General features: G+C 56.0%; 1 protein-coding gene across 4 annotated transcripts in view; it reads left to right on the top strand.

Moving 5' to 3' along the window:
• The window catches only part of RBFOX3 (RNA binding fox-1 homolog 3), a 456,714-nt gene that overhangs the window by 316,921 nt on the left and 119,051 nt on the right, over positions 1-20,742 (top strand). For 3 of the 4 annotated variants that reach the window (XM_060645213.3, XM_060645212.3, XM_060645214.3), the window contains exon 4: positions 16,096-16,135. The exons of the other annotated variant lie outside the window; for it this stretch is intronic. The gene's annotated coding sequence lies outside the window, so the exon portion shown is untranslated. The remainder of the gene's footprint in view (positions 1-16,095; positions 16,136-20,742) is intronic. 4 annotated transcript variants of the gene reach the window in all.

Here is a 20,742-nt window from a genome sequence, read left to right as displayed (position 1 = left end):
GTAAACCTTCCGGGGCAGTGCCCGGCACGCAGTGGGCACTCGGCAAGCAGCCGGGAGCCTCCCGTGCTCGGCCAAGCCGCCAGGCTTCCGAACCAGCGGCCGCCTCGCCAGCTGGACACAGACGGCCCGGGCTGTGATCTGAAACTCCGGAGCGGCAAACCACGGCTGTCTCGCTTACTGGCTCAAATGTGGCTTTTAAATACATATCTTCCTTTGTGATTAAAAAAAAAAAACCAAAAAAAAAAAACTTCATTTAATTAAAAATGTTGACATTGTGCCTGGACACCCCGCCAGAGAAAGTGGCTATAAATTAAACATTAAATCTTTAATGGTCCATAAAGAAATATTCGTTTCTGGTTATGTATATACGGGCTATAAATAGATAAAGAGAGGGCTTTTTTTTTTCATCTGGGAGGCAGACTTCTTTTTTTAACCTCCGCTGGATAATCTTGTTAAGTGAATGTAATTAAATGTCGAATTAATCTGTGTCCTCCCCCTGGCTTTGCTGGGGGAGGGGGTGGGGGTACTCAGGGGAGGAGGGGGTGGCCCCACCGGCTTTAACCCCCGTTTGGGAGATGCCAGCAGGTGTCCTCCTCCAAGACGTCTGTGGGCACCAGGTGCCGCTTGGGCCCGCCCAGGCATCTTCTGTCACGTGTCCTTTCTTCCTGCCCAAATTGCCTCCTTCCGGTGGGGTCAGCAGCCTGGGGCTCCGTCCGGAGGACCGGGGGCTTTGCAGAGTTCCGGGCCCCGCAGAGCACCGCAGACGTGGGAGAAGGCTCGGGGTGGGGCTCCCGCAGGCCCAGGCCGGCGTCCCAGGAACGGGATTTAGAAAACCTTCCTCCCGTCTGTGAGGAAGGAGCCCTGAGGAGGGGGCTCAGGGGGGCCCTCTGAGACCTTCAGTTCCCCTCTGGGAATCCGCTCCTCTTGGGTCATGCCAGGTTGGCCCGGTGGGGAGGCTGGACGCGTGCCCCGTTCCCTGCAGACATTAAGGCTTGTGAAGGCCGGAAGGGAGAGGGAAGAGAGACAGAGAGACTGGCTGGAAATGGCAAACAGAGGCAGGACTGTGTGCTTCTGGCCTTTCCCCTGAGAAGAGGGTGTTCGTTTCCAGTCGCCGCTCTAACAAACAAACGTGGGGACGAGTCCTCACAATCTCGGAGGTCAGAAGTCCCGCGGGCCTCACGGGCTCAAATCAAGGTGTCGGCGGGGCTCCTTCAGGGGGCTCTGGGGAGAATTGGCTTCCCGGCCTTTTCTGGCTTCTGGAGGCACCGCATCCCTTGGCTCACGGGCTCCCTCCTCCTTCAAAGCTGGCAGTGACCGGGTGAGTGTTTCTCACGTGAACCTCCTCACTGCGAACCTGCCTCCGTCTTCCACATCTCAGGACCCTGTGATCACACCGGGCCCCCCTGCATAATCCAGGACAGGCTTCCTAGTTTAAGTCGGCTGAGGAGCAAACTTAACTCCACCTGCTATCATAAGCCTCCTTTGCTGTGTAGCCTGACAGTTACGGGTCCCAGGGGCTTGGACGTGGACATCTGGGGTTGGGAGAAGGTACTGTTCTCTGGCCACAGGGCCCTCTCACTACTCCCGTTGCAAACACAGCCTCCCCCCAAATGCACGTGAACCTGGGGCATCTCTTCGGTCCATGGGGCCAGAGGATCTGAGTTTACAGCTTCGTGTAGACGTCCGTGTGTTCTCATCTTACATTGTCTGAGATGAGACAATGCCCCGGGATTAGGGCCGGAGCAAAGCTGCCCTAACTAGAGGGAAAGGGAGGCGAGAAGCTCGGAGGGCCAAAGGGCTGGGGTGCACGATGCTTTGAAAGTAGAAGCGATCCTGTGTGGTCCCCATGGGGGGTTAGTCTGAGGTCAGAGGCTAGACCACCGCCTGGGAGGGGGAGGGGCCTGCAGCAGGAAGGGCAGGTGCAAAGTCCCTGTGGCCGGAGCGCACGTGGGAGGGGGGACAGGGGCAGCTTGTAGGGGTGGGCAGGGCTGGACCCCATGGGACGTTGTGTGCCAGGCCGAGCCCCTCCACGAAGCAATGGAAGTGTGTTCACAGGAAGGAGGGAGCGTGATCAGATTTGCATCAAGGAGAGGTCTCCCTGGTGGTTAAATGCAGAGGAGTCTGATGGGAGCCTGAGTGGATGCCCGAGACCAGCTGGGACTCGGCCCAGGTGAGCAGCGGTGGCACCTGAGCTGGGCAGGTGGCACACGGCCCACGGGGGAGAGAGGCACATGAGTGGCAGAGGCGCTCTGGAGGTCGGACTGACAGAGTCGGGGTCAGCGTGGCCCCCGGGCGGCTTGCCCACGTGCGTGGGTGAGGATTCTAGGTGCTGACACCGAGGCGGGACCAGCTCTCTGCAAGGGCCCGAGCTTGGGCGTGTTGGGCTGGAGGAGTCTGGGAGACTCTCTGGCCCGACCCTGGGGGACTGTGGCCAGAGGTGCCAGGTGGGACATCCTCGGCATGCAGGGGGCAGCACAGGCAGCGCGTGGACGGGGTGCCACGGGGTAAGAAGAGAAGGGCCAGGACTGAGGCCTCAGGAGCAGGGATATTCCATCATCCACTGGAGGGGATGGGTCGGGAGAAGGACCAGGTGTGGCTGTCCCCCCGTTGCCCCCACGCAGGAGAGGGGCTGCTCACGGAGGACTGAGGGTCCCGTCAACAGGTGCGCATCCTGCTGAGAAAGACGGGGCTGACTGAGGCCACCCGGTAATTTGGTTGAATCCGAGTTTGTCGGTGGAGAGAAAGGGGTAGGTCTTTTCCAGCAGGGAAAGGAAAGATCCAGAAGCATGAACAAGTTTATCAGGGAACCCAGGGTAAACCCATGATGAGGGAGCCGGGGGGATGTGGGGCTACAGGGCGGGTTGGCACCCAATATGAGCCACCACCGGGTTAAGGGTCCGGACCTTCCTGAGGCTGCGGGCGGCTGCCGAGGTGTCCGACGGGGCCGAGTTTGTGATGCAGCATTCAGCGTGGGCTCACAGAGGCCGGTCCAGGGGTGCACAGAGCTCTGGGGAGCAGGGGGCTCTCGCCGAGTGACTTGAGTGCTTAAGTGTGCTAAGGAGCAAACAGACGCGTGAGGTGTTGTGGAGGGAGGGTGGGTAGAAGCCAGTTCGGGGAGGAACAGGGAGAGTGAGTACCCCGAGTCTCTGAGCCTGGGGTGCTGGCTCAGCACCGAGGACCTTCCCAGTTCTGTGTCCCACCCACTGAGTTGGCCGTGACCCTGACATGGGAAGCCGGGTGGCCATGTCCAGAAGGGACCTGGATGGACTGGGCTAGAAACCTCGATGTAGGAGTCCGTGGAGGGTGGACAGTGGCTGGAACCAGGACACAGAGAAGCGCGTCGGGTGGCGGGGGGGGGGGGGGGGGGGGGTCAGGCGCTGCTCGGAAGAGAAGGGGCAAAGGGAGGGAAGCCCAGAGGCACCGCCACTCTGGAGGCTGGCCAGCAGCTGGGGGGCACGGAGAGCCAGGGAAGGCTGTCCAAGGAGCCCACAGGGGATCCCTCCTGTGAACCTCAGCTCTGCTCTGTTGTTTCTGTAAATCCGACGTCATCCGGGTCAGGCAGAGCTGTGAACCTCACCCCAACACATCCGTCTGCTGAAGCAAATACTCGACCGGTGTTGCCCAGACACGGAAGCCAGAAGCCCGTCTGCCCACACCTTGTGCTCTGCTAGTTCAGCCGTCCTCGTTAGGGGCCCCTCCCCTAACAAAAGTCATTTTTGTAATTATTACTGAGAGTCCTGCCCATTAGCCCCCGGGGGCTCAGGAATGCGCGCATAAAACATTCACAATTTATCATGTTTCCCGTCTCAGCAAAGACTTTCTGCGTGAGCAGAGGACAGCCACTATCTATTATTAAATGAACAGAGCTGTCGATACCGGCACAATCTGCAAATTAACCGCCTGTCAGTGTGGGTTAGTCGCAGGCAGATGCTTGCCGGGACATGGGTATGATGGGAGGCCACTTTCACTCTTCACTTCTGAGGCCCTTTCCAGCAGAAGACTCCAGAATTGGTAAAGTGAGCAGAGATGTGTTAATCCCGAAAGGGAATCACGGAGCGGTAATCATCTTTTTGAGGTGGCCGTGGTAGTGGCCGTCGGGCTGAGCTCAGCCTGGAAGCTGCACCACGACTCACTCCTCGTGCCCTTGGGGAAGCACTCAGCGCCCCCCCCCACAAGAACCAGCTCCCCCTGCAAGAGCTGAGACCCTGGAGGAGAGGCCAGCAGGTGCTTTAAAGGGACCCAGGATGTGGGGCGCCTGGGTGGCTCAGTCTGTTAAGCGTCCGACTTTGGCTCAGGTCATGGTCTCGCGGTTCGTGGGTTCCAGCCCCGCGTCGGGCTCTGTGCTGACAGCTCAGAGCCTGGAATCTGCTTCAGATTCTGTGCCTCCCCCTCTCTCTGTCCCTCCCTTGCTCTCTCTCTCTCTCAAATATAAACAAACATTAAAAAAATTTCAAAGGGACCCAGGATTTGTTTAATCAGGCACACAGACACAGAAATGACGGTCGTACAGATTGTTATGTACTCACTGTTGCCTAGAAGCAGGAGATACCCCTCATGGGAAACACCAGGCTGGGTCAGGAGGCAGCGGGAGCAGGAAAATGCGGGCACGAGCCTTTGCTGTGGTTTCCATGGGAAGGACCAGTGTGGCAGGTGCACAGGCACAGGACAGGCAGGCTGAATCATTGCACTGGGCTCCAGAACATGAGGACTGTGGTCTGGTGCCGGCCCTGGGGAGACGAGGGCAGGGGGGAGTGGCCCCGAGTGGATGGAGGCTCCTCCCGTTGGCTGGTTTGCACATTAAAGCCACAGTCCTTCAGGAATTAGCCAGCTCTGGGACAGTCCCTTCAGGGTCAGGGTCAGATAGGCCTCAAAGTCAAATCATCAGGACGCAGAAGACCAGAGGCCCGGTTATGCAGCAGGGTTGGAGCAGAACAGAGGGAGGCTGTTGAAAGTGGGCTTTGCCTTGTTCCCAGCACCTGCCCCGCACCAGCCCGCAGCCCCAGCACAAACGGGGGCTTTGGAGACCCAAGCACCCCTGTTGGAGCAGGTGGCAGTGATGGTGCCGAGTGCCCAGGCTCCGTGGTGCTTCCAGAAGTGGGTTTGCGGGGCTCAGGTGGCTTAGGGGTCTCAGGAGTCCTTTGTCAGCTGCGGGAAGAGGCCGGAGGCTTGTGACATTGCTAATCCAGGGGAGGGGGCCTTGCCCTGGCTGGGCCAGCAGGAAGACCCCTCCCCAGCCTGCCAGTGGCAGGTCCCCGCTCACAGGAAGGACCCGGCGGGCAGGGGTCCACCAGTGGTGGACGAGGCAGTGGTCATGGTCGCCCAGATCGCCGGTCAAGCCTGCAGAGCCCTGAGCCTGGACAAGAAGGCCTGCAGAGCTGGGTCTCGCGGCTAATGAGGCCGGACGCTGAATTGCTCTGTGTGTCAGCACCTGACCAGGCCTTTCCAGCCTCGTCCCCCCAAAGAACGTGACAGTGACACTTCTGCCACCCGAGGCCACCGGCCACTGCCGGCGTGGCCACCTGGAGAAGCCTCAGCTTCCCCACCTGTACGCGGGGATGGGGGCACCCATCCGGCAGCCCTTTGGGGAGGACGAATGACGATTTGTGCAACGTGCTCCCTAAACCACAGAGAACACAGTGCAGACTCCATACGTGAAACGTGTTCGCTTGAAATGTGTTGCCTCCCGGGTAAACCTGCTCGTGTGGGGGGCGTGGTGCTCTTTCTGGACAGAGGAGACCCTGGGTGCAGGTGAAGCCCACTGAAGTCTCCTAGACTCCCCCCACTCTCCGGGGTGGAAGGAGCCGTCAGCCTGGGCATCACTTTGGGGCCCCTTCTGGGGGTTTGTTGCAAACTTCCCTCCCTCCCCTGTGGTCGGGGACTGGGGGCTGGGGGCGGGGGAGAGCCGCACCCTCCCCTTCCGCTTTGGGTGAAACTCAGCCAGGGTCGGCTGCAAGCTCAGTGAGCCGGTCTGCCATTATTGCCCGTTGTCGTCGATGGCCGTCTCCTCCCAGCCACGGGCACCGAGGGGTGCGTACTGTCTTCACCCCACTTACAGGAGAGTAAACCGAGGCACTTGGAGGCTGAGCACTTGCCAAAGGTCTAACGAGCACACCAGGCCTGGCCCTACTGTGCTCGCCCAGCACTGCCGGGATCTTCTCTTCCCTGTGGGACGCTGGAGAAGGCTGCAGCCATCCCATCCCCCGATTTTTCCCGAGACGGAAATCTCTGCCTCGTGTCCCTCTGTTCCCACGAGTGATTTTCTAGTTGTTGCCTCACATCGGAACAGCGTGTCTCCCGCTTTACAGAAGCCAGTGGGGGTGGGGGGGCACAGGGGGCAGACTGAGGGGGCATGGTCCTAGACGGTCCCAGGGCCCGCGGGCGCCGTGCACTCCACAGACGGCTTTCCTAGCACCCCGCCTTCGGCACTCTCAACCCATCACCTTCTTTTGTTTTTTGTAAGTGGGTTGATGGAGACAGATTTCTGAAAGTCTTAGAGGAATGAACAGGTTGGTTTCTTAGGAGATTTGCTCAGGAAATGAGATTTTGCCCGTCTCCCAAAGGAGAAAGGGCATGTCTAAATTATTGATAGAAAGCATGCCTCGTCTGAGAGGCCAGCACACGGGTCGTCTGCGTGTTGAATGGCGCTGTCCGCCCTGTGCGTCGTCCCAGCTCCCTGGCCCGTCTCCGCCGCCCTCCCCATCCCCCGCTGGCGCTGCTCACAGACACAAGCGGGCGGCACCAGCCCCACGCGTCCCACCCACCGCTTCCGCCCAGGGGCCATGAGTTCTCAGCCCGGACCTGCCTCGCTCCGTAGAGCGAAGCCGTGCATCTTCAGGTTCCACTGTGCCCCTTCAGGGCACCTGCAGGGCGTGCTGGACGGGCCTTGCGAACTCACTGGCACCCATCCCCACCATGGCTTTGAACCTAGCCCGGGCTGACTGTCCATACTCAAGAGCCAGCTTTTAAAGAAACAGAGGGGACGGGCGCCAAGACACCGCAGCCAAGTGGGGACTGGACGGCCGCCCGGACATGGCCATCACTGAACTCCATTTCAGCTGAGTGTTGAAGGGAACATGGCGTGCGGCGCCCAGCTCCCAGGGGAGCGGCACAGACGGGGCCTCTGCTGCCCTTCGGTTTGCGTTAGGAAGAAGAAAAGCCTGGTCGGCGTAATCAGACACCGGCATATGCCAGCGTGGCCAGGAAACCAGGCCGGCAAAGGTGTGCAGGGCCCGCAGCCCCAGCGCCCCCCGGGGGGCGGGGACGTCCTCCTTCTCGGTCGCCGTGCCCCTCCTGCCGGCCTCGATAAATACCGTTGGAGACTGGGCGGTTGGGAGACAGGGTGCCCTGTCCAGGCGGTGCACGGCCCCGTGTGGCCTCAGGAATGACTGGGAGACCACCAGCCGGCCATCGCTTGCAGCTTTTATCCCCATCGTGTTGTGTAGACCATTTTGTACCATTTGCATAGCAACAGGAAATAAGAGGGAAGTGTGTCCATAGATAGAAGTCAAGATCAGAGGGCAGAAAAGACAGGACAGGAAAATACAGCTGCGGGGCTTTGAGATTCAATTAGCAAGGCTCAGGCACAGTTTTTTGTTGTCGTTTCCCGAACGTGCAGGCGGCCAGACCGGAAACACGGCCAACTGTATGATTGTCTTCAAACCCACATGCTCAGCGACAGATGAATGGAGGAACAAAATGTGGTCCCTCCACACGACAGAATATTATTCGGCTATAAAAAGGAAGGAAATTGTAACACCTGCTACCACACGGACAGAGCACGGGAACCTTGCGTTATGTGGAGTCAGACAGTCACAAAAAGACAAACACCGTGTGACTCCACTCACGTGAGGTCCCTGGGGTTGTCCGATTCACAGAGACACAAAGTAGAATAGAGATTTCCAGGGGCTGGGGTCGGGACGGGGGACGGGGAGTTAGTGTTTAATGGGGACAGAGTCTCAGCCTGGGATGATGGCAACGTTCCGGAGGTGGGTGGACGGATGGATGGCTGTACGACAGTGAGAATGTATCTCGGGCCACTGGACTGCACTTAAAAATGGCTAAAATTGTAAATTTTGTTATATATATTTTACCACAGTAAAAAAAATGTGAACAACCCCCCCCCAAAAAAAAACCCAAAGCAAAATTTTTTAAACAGTAGATTCAAAATACCCCCAGGGGAATAACAGTTCTCCTGAGGTCCGTCTCTCTAAAAGGTGATTTCTCAGGGTCCAGTTGTGTGACACGAGTGAGGTGAGCGTCCCAGGGGTTGGCATGTCAGGAATAATGTCGGGGGGGGGGGGGGTGGTCACCGAGGGGGAAGAAAGGGCTGCCATGGCCGGAACAGGGCTGTGCCCTGGCTGCTGTAAGGCATTTGAAGGCCGGAAGATTATTGTCCTGGGGCTGTTGACACAAATCACCACTGCCTGAGGGCTGAAAACCAGGGAGCTTTATTCTCTCACAGCCTGGGGGCCAGCAGACCCCAGCCAGGGACTCTGGGGGAAGAATCCTTCCCGCCTCTTCCAGCGCCTGGTGGCTGAGACTTGTGCTTGGCTTGTGGCCATGTCCCTGCAGCTCTGACTCCGTCGTCCCACGGCCTGTCCCCTGTGCCTGGTGTCTTCTCCTTCCTGGTCCCCAGAGGGACACTCATTGCAGCTAGAGCCCCCCTAATCCAGGGCGTCCCCATGTTGACCCTTAACTACACCTTACACCTGCAAAGACCCTGTTCCCAAATAAGGGAATCCCGTTCTGGGGTTCCAGGTGGACATGTGTCTCTGGGGGATGTGATTCCACCCGGTACAGCTGGCATCTTGTCCGCGCGCCATCGGCCCGTGGGGTCCTGCAGACTCATCGAAACAACCCGATGCTGGACTGGTCAGCGGGGGTGCCTACTGAAAGCTCTTCAGGAAGAAGCTGAACGCCCGCCCGCCTGCCTCCTCTCCAGGGCTCGGGGGCCCAGGGAAGTTTCCGTGCCCACAGCGGAGTCTCTGGACTCTGTCGACCTTGGGGAGTTTCCCTCTCTGGGCCTCAGTTTCCACCCCTGGCCCACCCGGGGCAAGAGGGTGATACTCAGCAGTGCCTGTGGACACCGTGGATGCTATAAATGCCACTCGGCTGCGGGTGTCACCTGCCCTGGGACCAGTGAGCCCCCTTCACTTCCCAGATCCGTGCTGAGATCAGCCAAGCACAGAAGCTTCTTCAGCCACGGCCCCTCCCAGCGAGGGCAAGGTGCCCGCAGACCCCAGCCCCCCAGATCTAGCCGGAGTGATGTGATGAAGGTATCTAGGGCCGTGCAGAGCTCCGGGCCACTGGGCTGGGCCTGGCGAGCCCAACACAGCCAGGGGAGGGAGCCCGCTGGCCACAGCAGGTCAGAGGAAGGCAGGGCCTGGGGCACAGGTGGGAGGGTGTACACACGGGCAGAGCTGCTCTGCTCGTGTCCTGGGACCAGGAGACTCGCTACTCCGCCGGGTGGGCTTTACCCGTGTGCACTCGGTGTCAACAGCGGATCAGTATCGCAGGAGCCGGACTGGGACAGGACTTCCGGCCTGAGGGCACACACCTTGTAGCGGGGGCTCTGGCGGGCAGGCCCTGAGCCCCGCCAGGCTTCCTGGGAGAGGGATCCAGGCTGCCACCAGCACAGAGTGACCGTACCCCTGCCCTGCCCTGCCCTGAGGGGGCCATTCAGGGGCTGGCCCCACCCTGAGAACTGTGTGGGCTGTGGGCTCAAAACCCCGATGGCCAGAACCTGCTAGAACTTCCCAGTCCCTCCCACAGTGGCTTGAGGCCTCTGAGATGTGAGCCAGCGCCCTCCCCTCCCCTCCTCTCTCCTCTCCTCTCCAAAGGTGAATTTCTTTTCGGAAGGAAAAAAAAAAACCCTTTAAATTGAAGTGGCTCTAACATCATGATCTCCATCATCAAAAGTCATGTTTAAGCCACCCACAGTTAATTTTTTATTTATAAAATTGCGCCCTTCACCTCCAATTCCCCTTAGAGAGAGAGAGAGTACAAAACGGGCCATTTAATAAAATCCCGGGTAAGATGACAGGAGTCACGGAGGACAGGCAGGCCTCCCGGAGCCACCCCGAGCCCCCCCCCCCCAGGAGGGCAGGTGCACCCCCTGGGGTGGGCAGGGGCCCCCCCCCCCCCGAGGCCCTTCCCGCCACCTGCAGCTGCACCCCTGCAACACATTCAACACCAGTGGCGTCTGTCCTGTGAAAAAACCAGTGCTGTCCCTGCGCGTGGGGAAAACACAGGAGAAAAGCAAAGCAAAAGCGGGCCCGCCATGCATCCCGGACTGAATGAGTGTGTCCCCCAAGTGCTCCGGCTGGCCTCCTGCCCCCCCACCGTGACGGCACCAGGGGGCCTTTGGGAGGTGAACAGGGTCAGATGAGACCCCGAGGCTGGGATTACGGTCCTTGTAAGAAGACACGAGAGCTCGCTGGGTGCGCGCCAGGTGAGGACAGCAGGAAGACAGGAAGCAGGCTCCGGCCGGGACCCGAGTGGGCCCGCACCCTGACCCTGGACCTCCCTGCCTCCGGCACTGCTCAAGCCGCCCAGGCCGGGGCATTTCATTACGTGCGCCATGTTCTGGTAGAAAGACCCCCTCTCCCTGCTGCAGACATCGGAGCCTCCTCCTGCAAAAACGGGTCTGTTGTCGGGGGCGCCCGGGGGGCTCGGTCACTTAGGCGTCTGGCTCTTGATTTCAGCTCCGGTCATGATCGTGGGGTTGGGGGATCCAGCCCCGTGTCAGGCTCTGCGCTGAATGTGGAGCCTGCTTGGGATTCTGTCTGCCTCCCTCTCTCTCACTCTCTCAAATATATGAAGAAAGGAACATTTTTAAAACTGGGTCTGTCACCACCGGCAGCGTCCTTGGCCCCGTCAGCATGGGCAAACATTTCCCTCCTGGACCCACCTCAGGGAGAGGCCGCTTCCCCCCCCCCCCCACCCCCACCGGAGCAAAGGCACCTGCGGCTGACTCTTGCCCCTGGAGCTGAGGAGCACAGGTGTTCCAGAATGACGGGCGGTCCGAGCACCCTTCCCCGGAAGCGCAGGAGGCTGGGACGAAGGTGGAGTGGACCGGGATGAACATCTGAGCGCCCCTCTCTCACCCGGCCGTCGGGGAGAACATCGCCCACCTCGTGGCGCTCATTCGGGGCTCGTAACGCGCACTCCGTGTCCGGTGCGTCGTCGACGCTCCATCTGTGAGACCCAAGACGGTGACTAGAAAGGCACCTTTAGCGAAGAGGAGTCCCAGCCGGTCACGAATCCGTGTTCCGCCTTCTCCGCATCCTTCCGTTTCCTGCCCAGCGGGGAGTCCACGGCAAACGAAGGGCCGTCGCGAGCGGGCAGGGTCTGTGCTTCGACCTAAGGGGCGCGTGTCTGGCAAATTGTTTGGCATGAGCCACACTAAAACCTGGTTTTATCAATGGACACGTGTTCTTTTCATGACAAGGGCAATACCCGTGAGCCGGAGTTTAATTTCTGAAGGACAAAACGTGTTATGTACCAAAGGAAGCAGGGACACAGGGGTCACCTGTGTCATTTGGATGGAGGAGGAGAATTGGGGAGGGAAGCCCACGCGGGGTCGGCGTGGAGGGGACTAGACGGAGGCTGGGGCGAGGCTGTGCTCTGGTTGCTGGTGGATGCAGGGAGATCCAAGCAGGCAGCGAGACGGGGAAGGGTCTCCGTGGGGGGGTGAATCGCGTCCACGACAGGGATCCCCCAGAGCAAAGATCACTCTAGAAGGACCCAGTCCCTTCTTCTCTTTTTAGTGTTTATCTATTTTTGAGAGAGAGAGAGAGAGAGAGAAAGAGCGCAAGCTAGGGAGGGGCAGACAGAGAGGGAGACACAGAATCCACGAAGCAGGCTCCAGGCTCTGAGCTGTCAGCACAGAGCCCGACGTGGGGCTTGAACCCACGAACCGCGAGATCATTGTCTGAGCCCAAGTTGGACGCTTAACTGATTAAACCACCCAGGTGCCCCCCAATCCCTTCTTCTAAACGGTAGTGCAGTTCAGGTCCCTGGAGGCAAATGCTTACTGGCTAGTTCATTCGTTCGTTCATTCAATCATTCATTCACTCAGCAGACGTCCACTGCCTCCCTGGGGGGCGGCCCCGAGCCAGGCTCTGCAGGTGGGGTTTGAAGTCAAGTGCGGGAGGCCGTGCCACACAGTGGGAGTTCCCACGCCTACGGGTGGGGGGCAGTCTATGCCCCCCTCCCCCGCCCGGCAGAGTCACCACCGTCTCATGGCTCCGCAAACACTGTGTGGAGGCCGTCGCAGTAGGGGTGGGCTGGGCGAGGACCCTCCGAGTTCGGTGAATGCGTCTCGCTCTGTTTGGACTCTGCTGAAGGGTCTTTCCACAGACGCACGTGGGGAAGTCAGCACCCCTGGCCTAATGAGCTGTGCTCCTCCAGGAACCTGATCATCCAGGCAAAAATCACCATAATTGATTATCCCGCTGAGCGGCGGAGAGCAGTGTTTGCTAACAGAGAGGCCGAGAATCAGCTCCGTATTTCCTGACCCACGAGCTTGCCCTCGGGCGTCATCAAGCAAGGCTCCGGGGGCCTCCCTCCCTCTCCGTCCCTCGCCCCCAGGACGGGTGGTAGGGCGGGGTGGGCGACGTGCTAGAGTAGAGGCGGGCGGGGAGCCCCTGCTCGTCCCAGAAATGCAAGGCAGGCCCCATCCAGGTCGGCCCGTCCTTTAGAGTGTGGCCGGACCACAGCAGGAGTGGGTTTAAATGGGGGCCGCTTCCCTTTCACACCGCGAGGCGTGGGGGAGAGCTCATTCCCCCCCAGAGGTTCTCCCCCCGACAGAGGACAAGGAAGGGCCTGGCCTGAAGCTCAGGGAAGACAGGGCTGCCCTCTGTGTGCCACGGATGCTGGAGACATCGGGCTCAGAGGGCCCTCCAACCATCCCTCTGGTTCTGAATTTTTCAAAAACACAGAGGCTCTTTGGAGATGGACGTGGGTCCCAGCCTCTGAGTCTCCCGACGGGGACCCGGCAGGTGTAATGCCGGTGTTCATGCTACATGGTTTTTGCTTTGCCCAAACGAGGACACTCGGGACAGTGAGAGGCATTTCGGGGAACTCGGAGACTGTTCGAGGAGCCTGGAGGTCAAGGCTGGCGGGTAAGGATGGGACTGCCTTGCCCGCCCTGACCTGTGCTGGTGTCGCCTGTTGCAGATCCCGGGGCCCAGCGTCCCCGGCACTTAGAGGAAATCTGCGGGTTGGGCACAGAGCCTGGAGAGCAGAGGATCCAGAGGGAGGCGTGAGAGTTGTCGGGTGGGAGGGACGCAGGGCGGGCAAGGCGCGGTCCTGTACCCCAGACCCTCCGACTGTGGGGCAGGGAGGCAGACTCCTCTCACCCAGCTCCCGTGCCGTGCGCTTGGCCCAGACCCGCGCTCTGGGCTGTTTGCTCACCGGGGCTGGATGGATTGGATTAAATGGAACTAAATTGAATCGGGAGGAAAACTCGCTTTAAGAAACCAAGGAAAAAGTCAACAATAAGAAAACCCCCAAATCAACTGAAGGCAGCGGTTGATGCGAGTGGATTGATTCAATCCGTCTCATTTTGTAACGACGCCTTCGTCTGGCGGGGCCTTCCGATCACGCCTGCCCCTCCCCAGAGTCCCTCCGTGAGCCGCGTGTGCAAACGTGCCAGAAGTGGCTTTTGCCACCATGCTGGAGAGGGAACGCGCCAGTCAGCAACCAGGCTGCGGCCGGGCCGCCTCAACGCCTGTTTCCCCACCGTGTGAGCCCCACCTTGGCCCACAGCCCTCTCTGCTGAGGCCAGGGGCCCTGGGGGGGGGGGGGTGGGGGGAGACCACCCACGAAACGCAGCCGTGGTGACCGTCACCAGCTCCAACAGCATGTCCGGCGGGCTCTGTGCAGCTAAGTGTTCACTGCCCGCCGAGAAGGGCACCTTCCTCTAGCGGGTGGGAGGGAGTGTGGGCAGTGGGACCCTGCCCCCCAGGAAACCAGCCATCCTGGTAACTGGGGGTGCCGATGCTTTGCCCATTCGCGCATTTCCTCATGTGATAAGGGAGGATAGAACAGTGCACGCTCCTTAGGGTTACGAGGGCTGAGCGAGGCTACAGTTGTCTGTATTTGCTCTTCAGGACCATGTTGACGATGGTAAACGACAGTGATTTTTTCCTTCTCAAGAAAGAGGCCCCGTCTGGGTGCCTTTGGATTCTAGAAGCTTTTCGCTTGCTTTTTTTTTTTCTGGTTTATGATAAGTTTAAAACACACACACACACACACACACACACACACACACACACGCACACACGGGAGAAGGGAAGGGGGAGGGACTGTTTAAGGAGTATACAGTTTCCTTTCAGGGTGACAGAAAGTTCTAGAACCAGATACTGGTTGCACAACCATGTGACTGTACCTAATGCCACTGGCTTGTACACTGTACAATGGTTAAAATGATAAATTTTACAGTATTTTGCCACAATTTAAAAAGATGTGCACTGGGGCGCCTGGGTGGCTCAGTCAGTTGAGCGTCCGACTTTGACTCAGGTCGTGATCTCACGGTTCGTGAGTTCGAGCCCCATGTGGGGCTCTGTGCTGACAGCTCGGAGCCTGGAGCCTGCTTCCAATTCTGTGTCTCCCTCTCTCTCTGCCCCTCCCCTGCTCGCTCTCTATCTCTCTCAAAAGCAAATAAACATTGGGGCGCCTGGGTGGTTCAGTCAGTTGAGCGTCCGACTTCGGCTCAGATCATGATCTCACGGTCCGTGGGTTCGAGCCCTGCATCAGGCTCTGTGCTGACAGCTCGGAGCCTGGAGCCTGCTTCCAATTCTGTGTCTCCCTCTCTCTCTGCCCCTCCCTGCTCATGCTCGGTCTCTCTCTCTCTCTCTCTCTCTCTCTCTCTCTCTCTCTCTCCCACTCCCAAAAGTAAATAAACATTAAAAACATAGAAATTAAAAAAGTAACAAGATGTACACAATCCGTACACATATACTTATGAAACACAAGGAGCAGCTGGCTTGTCTGCATCTGTGGAATGTGCAGCCCTTGAACTCGGGGTTGCAAGTTCGAGCCCCATGTTGGGTGGAGAGCTTACTTAAGAATGAAAATCTTGTAAAAGAAACTCTGAAACTTTATTGATATAAATAAGGAAAATTTATGTCCAGAAGAAGCACTTAGTGGACACACGCACACCCCTCATTTCTATTTTTTTGCCAATTTTTTAAATATTTATTCATTTTTGAGAGAGAGAGAGAGACAGAGCACAAGCAGGGGAGGGGCAGAGAGAGAGGGAGACACAGCATCCAAAGCAGCACACCCCTCGTTTCTAATCTCTGAAGGCAGGATTAGGGGTTCAGACACACTTGTGCGGTCCCCAGGCCCCCAAGCTCAGCTTTGTGACTTTAGGCAAGTGCCTTGGTCTCTCTGGCCCCAGGCCCCGGACCGTAAAATGAGTAAATACATGGCCCCTGCTAGTCTGGCTGGGCCACCTCTGCTGATGGAAGCTCCTGGAAACGGCACACAATTCCACACAACGTGTAGTCACTGCTGAAATCGTGTGTTTGTGGGATTTAGAATATGCTCCTACCTCCGTTCCTACTTTGACTGATATGAAAATAGATCTACCCGCCATGAGTGACCTCGGAGGTGGGAAGAGATCCATGCAGAGTGACCGGGGGCGGGAGAGGGAGGTCCCGGTTTGGGATTAAATACCTCCATCAGTCGGCAAAGTCTCTGTGTGCAGGTAACCTCGGAACCAGGTGCTGGGGGAGGGGGGGAAGAAGAGGAAAGGGAAACTCAGAGTTCGGGGCGAGCGGAAGAGAGAGAGAAAACGCACGAGAGTGTCCCCAGAGTTACGCAGAAGACGGGTTAGGAAAATGTGGACCCCAGGCCCACGGCGTTGTGTTTTCCGTTGTCTTCGTTAAACCAGACGTGGGCTCCCGGCCACGCTGCAGGCGCACGCGGCACAGGGGCTTCTCCTGGGGCAGGTCTCCTTGGCTCCCGGGGAGGCAGCGCTCCCTCCTCCAGACTTGACTAGTCAGCGAGCAAATAGCAGCCAGCAACCAGATGCGCGGTGGCGACATTGATTGTAATTCTCTCTCCTCTCTCTTTTTCTTTTCTTAGAGAGCCCACAGTGCCTCGGGAAAAATTGGCTGAATAAAAGGTATAAAGACTTTCTTTTTTTTTTTTTTTTTTTTTCCTGAATAGTTTTTGACAGATGTGAGCATGTTGAACGTCTTGGGTGCTGCTGCTGAAGAATGCCAGGGGTTTCCGGGGCTCCCTGCTCACTGGAGGGAGGGGGCTGGGGGGGGGGGGCAGAGAATGGAGAGTTTGGCTTGCTTCGCACTCGATGGCGTGTCCTCTCTTGTCCCCCAAAGCGCCAGCCCGAGTTGTACTGGGAAGGCAGGTGTGGGGACCAGAGGAGCCAGAAGGGAAATGAGGGGACAGGAGTGTGTTTATGGGTGACATTGCTTAGCAACTGCCACCAGCCAGAGAAACAGTCCCTCCTCCCCGCTCCTTTGCTCTGCCCCCACCCCCGACCCCAGGTACTTGGGGCACAGATGCGCGTTCCCCTGGCCTTCGGAGCCTGGGGTGCTGCATGTCCCCACGTGGCCCAGTCTCCTCGGGGAGGGGGCCGCAGAATCGGCTCAGGTCCCAGCAGTGACCCTCGTGGGGGGGGGACCGGACCCTCCTGACCCCAATCCCCGGTCCATGACCCCAGCCCTCGGTCTGCGCACTCCTTGCAGCCAAACCTCCATCACCCGCCTGCAGCCGATCTCCTTCGAAGATTCGCTTGCAGAATTTGACTTTGCAGAAAATTCTATCGTAGCTGTGATGTATTATCTGTTGTGAACAGATTAGAGAGTGCAGGTGCGCCATATGTTTGTAACCCTGGGCTCCCCGCTGGCTTCCTCGGGGTTGGGGGCAGTGCTCCTGGGTCTCAGGCCTTGGGCCCAAGATAGCCCAGCGTTTTCCGCAGATCCAAAAGGCAAAACAAAGCTGTTGGGTGGCAGGGTCTGATGTCTGCCTGAGCCAAACGCCGGAAACTCCTTTTGGTGATCTCTTTTGTATTGTTTTTACCCCCAAGTACACGCTGGCCTCAAAAGTGGGCACTGTCCAAATGGCCAGGGGGCTGTGTCCTAGAAGCCGGTCACCGCAGGGCCACCCGGGTTCGTGGAAAGGGCAGTCCTGGCCCCGCTCACTGGTGGGACGGGGACAGTGAGGCAGAGCTCAAGGCTCCTGTTCCCGTGCATGACAGGGTCCCCTGGGAGGGGCCGGGGGCTGTCCGTCAGCGTCCGATGCAGTTCGATTGGGGGGAGACGAAGAAAGTGTGCCGGCGTGGGCCTCGTGCTCTCATCGGCGAGGTCTCCCCCTCTCAAGGCAGAGCCTCCTGGACGTGCCATTTTGTAAACCGAGTCTTACTTTACAGGGAAACAACCAAAGGAGTCCTCAGGTGAATCTGTGTGTAGGTCAAGGAATCCCCCTCCTAAGGGGTGACGCGGCGATTTGTCTGCCTCGTAAGCTCAGGTTTTCGCACGTTTGTTTTTTGAACAGCTTTGCCCAGGTCTGCGCGCACAATCGACTACGCGTGTTAGAGTGTGCAATTTGATTAAGTTCTGACACCTGTTTGTACCCCTGACGTCATCATTACAATCAAGATACTGGACGTATCCATCAGTCTCCTTCGAAGGATGTATCTTTTGTCTCTCCCTCCGTGCTCTCCAGTCCCCTTTCCCGGCAAACACTGATCTGCGTGAGTCCCGTTGCTCTAGAACGGTGTGTATTCCCTACGTTCTAGACAGATAAAATCGTACCGTATGCGCTCCTTCTTGTTGTCAGAGTAAGTATTCTGAGACTCCCCCAGGTCATGGTGTGTGCGAATAGCTGATGCCTTTTTGTTGCCGAGCGGTGTTCCACGCTGCGAGTTCACTACGGCGTGTTTTCTCCGTTCACCCCTGGAAAGACACCAAGCTTTTTGGTTATTACACATTATTCCCGTACAGGTGTTTGTGAGACACATGCCTTCTTTTCTCTCGGGTAGAACACCCACAAGCGAAATGACTAGAGTTCATGGTGAGCCTGTGTTTCACTTTTTAAGGAAACGTCAAAGTGTTTTTCCCAAGTGGTTGTACCATTTCGCCTGCCCGCCGGCCACGTGCGGGAATTACACCCGTCTCTCCAACACTTGTCGATTACTCTACATCCTCTCCAACACTTGGTGCCGTTGGCTGTGGTAATTTTCGCCATTATGATGGGCATCGGGGTGGTGTCTCATCGTGGTTTCGTTTGCATTTCCCTGCTGATGAGTGATGCTGGACATCTTTCCATGTGGTTGGTTGACGTCCATCATCCTCAGTGAAGTGTCTTTTCCAACTTTTGCCTGTTTTTTTAAATTGGGTATTTGTCTCCGTACTGTTGCATTTGGGGGGGTTCTTTATATATACTGAATACAAGTCCCTTACAGATGCATGCTGTGCAAGCATTTCCTCCTAACTGATCTGTCTCTCTACTCGCGTAACAACAGTGTCTTTGGAAGAGCTGGCGTTTTAAATTTTGATAAATTCCAGTCTATCCATTTGTTCTTACGATCATACTTACGATGTTGTATCTGAGAAAGCTTAGCCTGACCCTAGGTCACAAAGATTTTCTTCTCCTGTACTTTCTTTAGACATCTTGTAGGTGTTAGATTTTATGTTTAGGTTTCTGGTTTATCTTGAGTTCCTTCCTGCATGTGGTACAAGGTATGGGTTGAGGTTCATTTTTCTGAACTGAAGCTGTGCATTGATTTCAATATTACTTATTAAAAGACTATCCTTTCTCCTTTGAATTGCCTTTGCAACCTTGTCAAAAATCTGTTGTCATATGGACCTGATCCCTTTGATCTATATGTAGTCTGTCTTGGTGCCATTGCACACTGTCATGACTATCATAACTTTATAATAAATCTTGAAATCAGGTGTTGTTAACCCTCCAACTTTGTTCTTGTTTTTCAAAGTTGTATTGGCTACTCTAGGCCCCTTAAATTTCCATATGGATGCAATTGAATCTATAGATCACTTGGCTGGCCGGGGAGGGGGGCGGGATCATTAACATCTTAACCATATGGAGTCTTCCGCCTCATCAACAAGTTATGCCCCCCCATTGATTTAAGACTTCTTTAACTTCTCTCCACAGTGGTTTGTACTTTTCAGCCGGCGGGTCTTGCACAACTTTTGTCGAACTTACCCTAAGTATTTCATATTTTTTATGGCTACTTTAAATGGTATTTTTCCTTCAATTTCTGACTGTTGCTAGTGTATGGTCATTTTTTAAAACTGTGTGTATGTTGATCTTGAGTTCCACACCTTTATCGAACTTACCTGCGAGTTCTGGTAGCTTTTTTGTGGATTTCATCATATTTTCTGCAGACGATCACGTTGATACAGATGATCCATTGATAAAGACAAGTTTACTTTTCCCTCTCCAATCCTGATGTCCTTACTCGTTGCTGTTGTTTTTTGCTCCACCAGCTAGAACCTCTAGCACCGTTGAACAGAAGTGTCATGAGAGTAAACACCCTTGTTTTGTTGCTGATAGTAAAGGGAAAGTAATTCTTCTACTAATTGTCATGTTAGCTGTAGGTTTTTCATAGGTTCCCTTTCATTCCTCGTCTGTCGCCAGCGTGCTGAGAGTTTTTATCGGTTTTTATTAAGAAAGGATGTTGAGTTTTCTTAAACTCTTTTCTTGTGTCTGTTGAAATGATAGGTGCTTTTTCAGTTTGTGAATCAGATGAATTGGATTTCCAAACTCGAAACGAGTCTATCACTCACTATTTTTTAAGTTCATTTATTTGTTTTGAGAGGGGGAGAGAGAGTGAGGAAGGGGCAGAGAGAGAGAGAGAGAGAGAGAGAGAGAGAGAGAGAGAATCCCAAGCAGTCCCCTCCCCATTAGCATGGAGCCCGATGCGGGGCTTGAACTCATGAACTGTGAGATCGTGACCTGAGCTGAAGTAGGAAATTTAACTGACCGAGCCACCCAGGCACCCCTGTTTTCCTATTTTTCTTTATTTCCTTTTTCCTTTTTTGTTTGCTGTCTTTTGAACAGAGTTTTTAAAATGATTGTGTTCCATTTTATTTCCATTACTGACCTATTAGTTATCGCTCTTTGTTTTGTTATATTGATGGTTGCTTTAGAGTTTATGAGTTTTGTAAGCTGGTTCCCACCTACCTTCAAATGATTGTTAACCCACTTGACATACAGTACAAGCATACTTCCATTTCTCCATCCTGGCCTTATATACATGTGTTATAACCCTTACAACATAATGCTATTTGTATTTCTTTGTTTAGACAGTAAGTAGTATTTTGAAGAGATTTAAGTGATAAGAAAAAAGCTCTCCTGTGTTTATCCATATAGCTACCATTTCTGGTGGACTCCATTCCTTTGTGTGGATCCATATTTCCATCTAGTGTCATTTCCCTTCTCTCCGAAGGACTCCCTTCAGTATTTCTTAACATACAGCACCAACCTGCCGGTGGTAAATTCTTTCAGTGTTTGTGTATCTGAAAAAGTCTTTATTTCAACTTCATTTTGGAAGACATTTTTGCAGGGTGCAGAGGTCTGGGTTGACAGGTGCTTTTTCTTTCAGTGCTGCAAAGGTTCAGGGCCTTCACAGCTCCTGTGGTCTCAAAGCCTGCTGTCATTTTCGTCTTTGTTCCTCTGTACAGAATGTGTCCTGTTTCCCTGGCGCCTTCTAACATTTTCTCCTGCAGTGTTTAATCTGCCATTAAT

Source organism: Panthera onca, chromosome E1 (genome assembly GCF_046562875.1).
Source record: "Panthera onca isolate mPanOnc1 chromosome E1, mPanOnc1 haplotype 2, whole genome shotgun sequence".
NCBI lineage: Eukaryota > Metazoa > Chordata > Mammalia > Carnivora > Felidae > Panthera > Panthera onca.
This window is presented reverse-complemented; position numbering and strand designations above follow the sequence as displayed.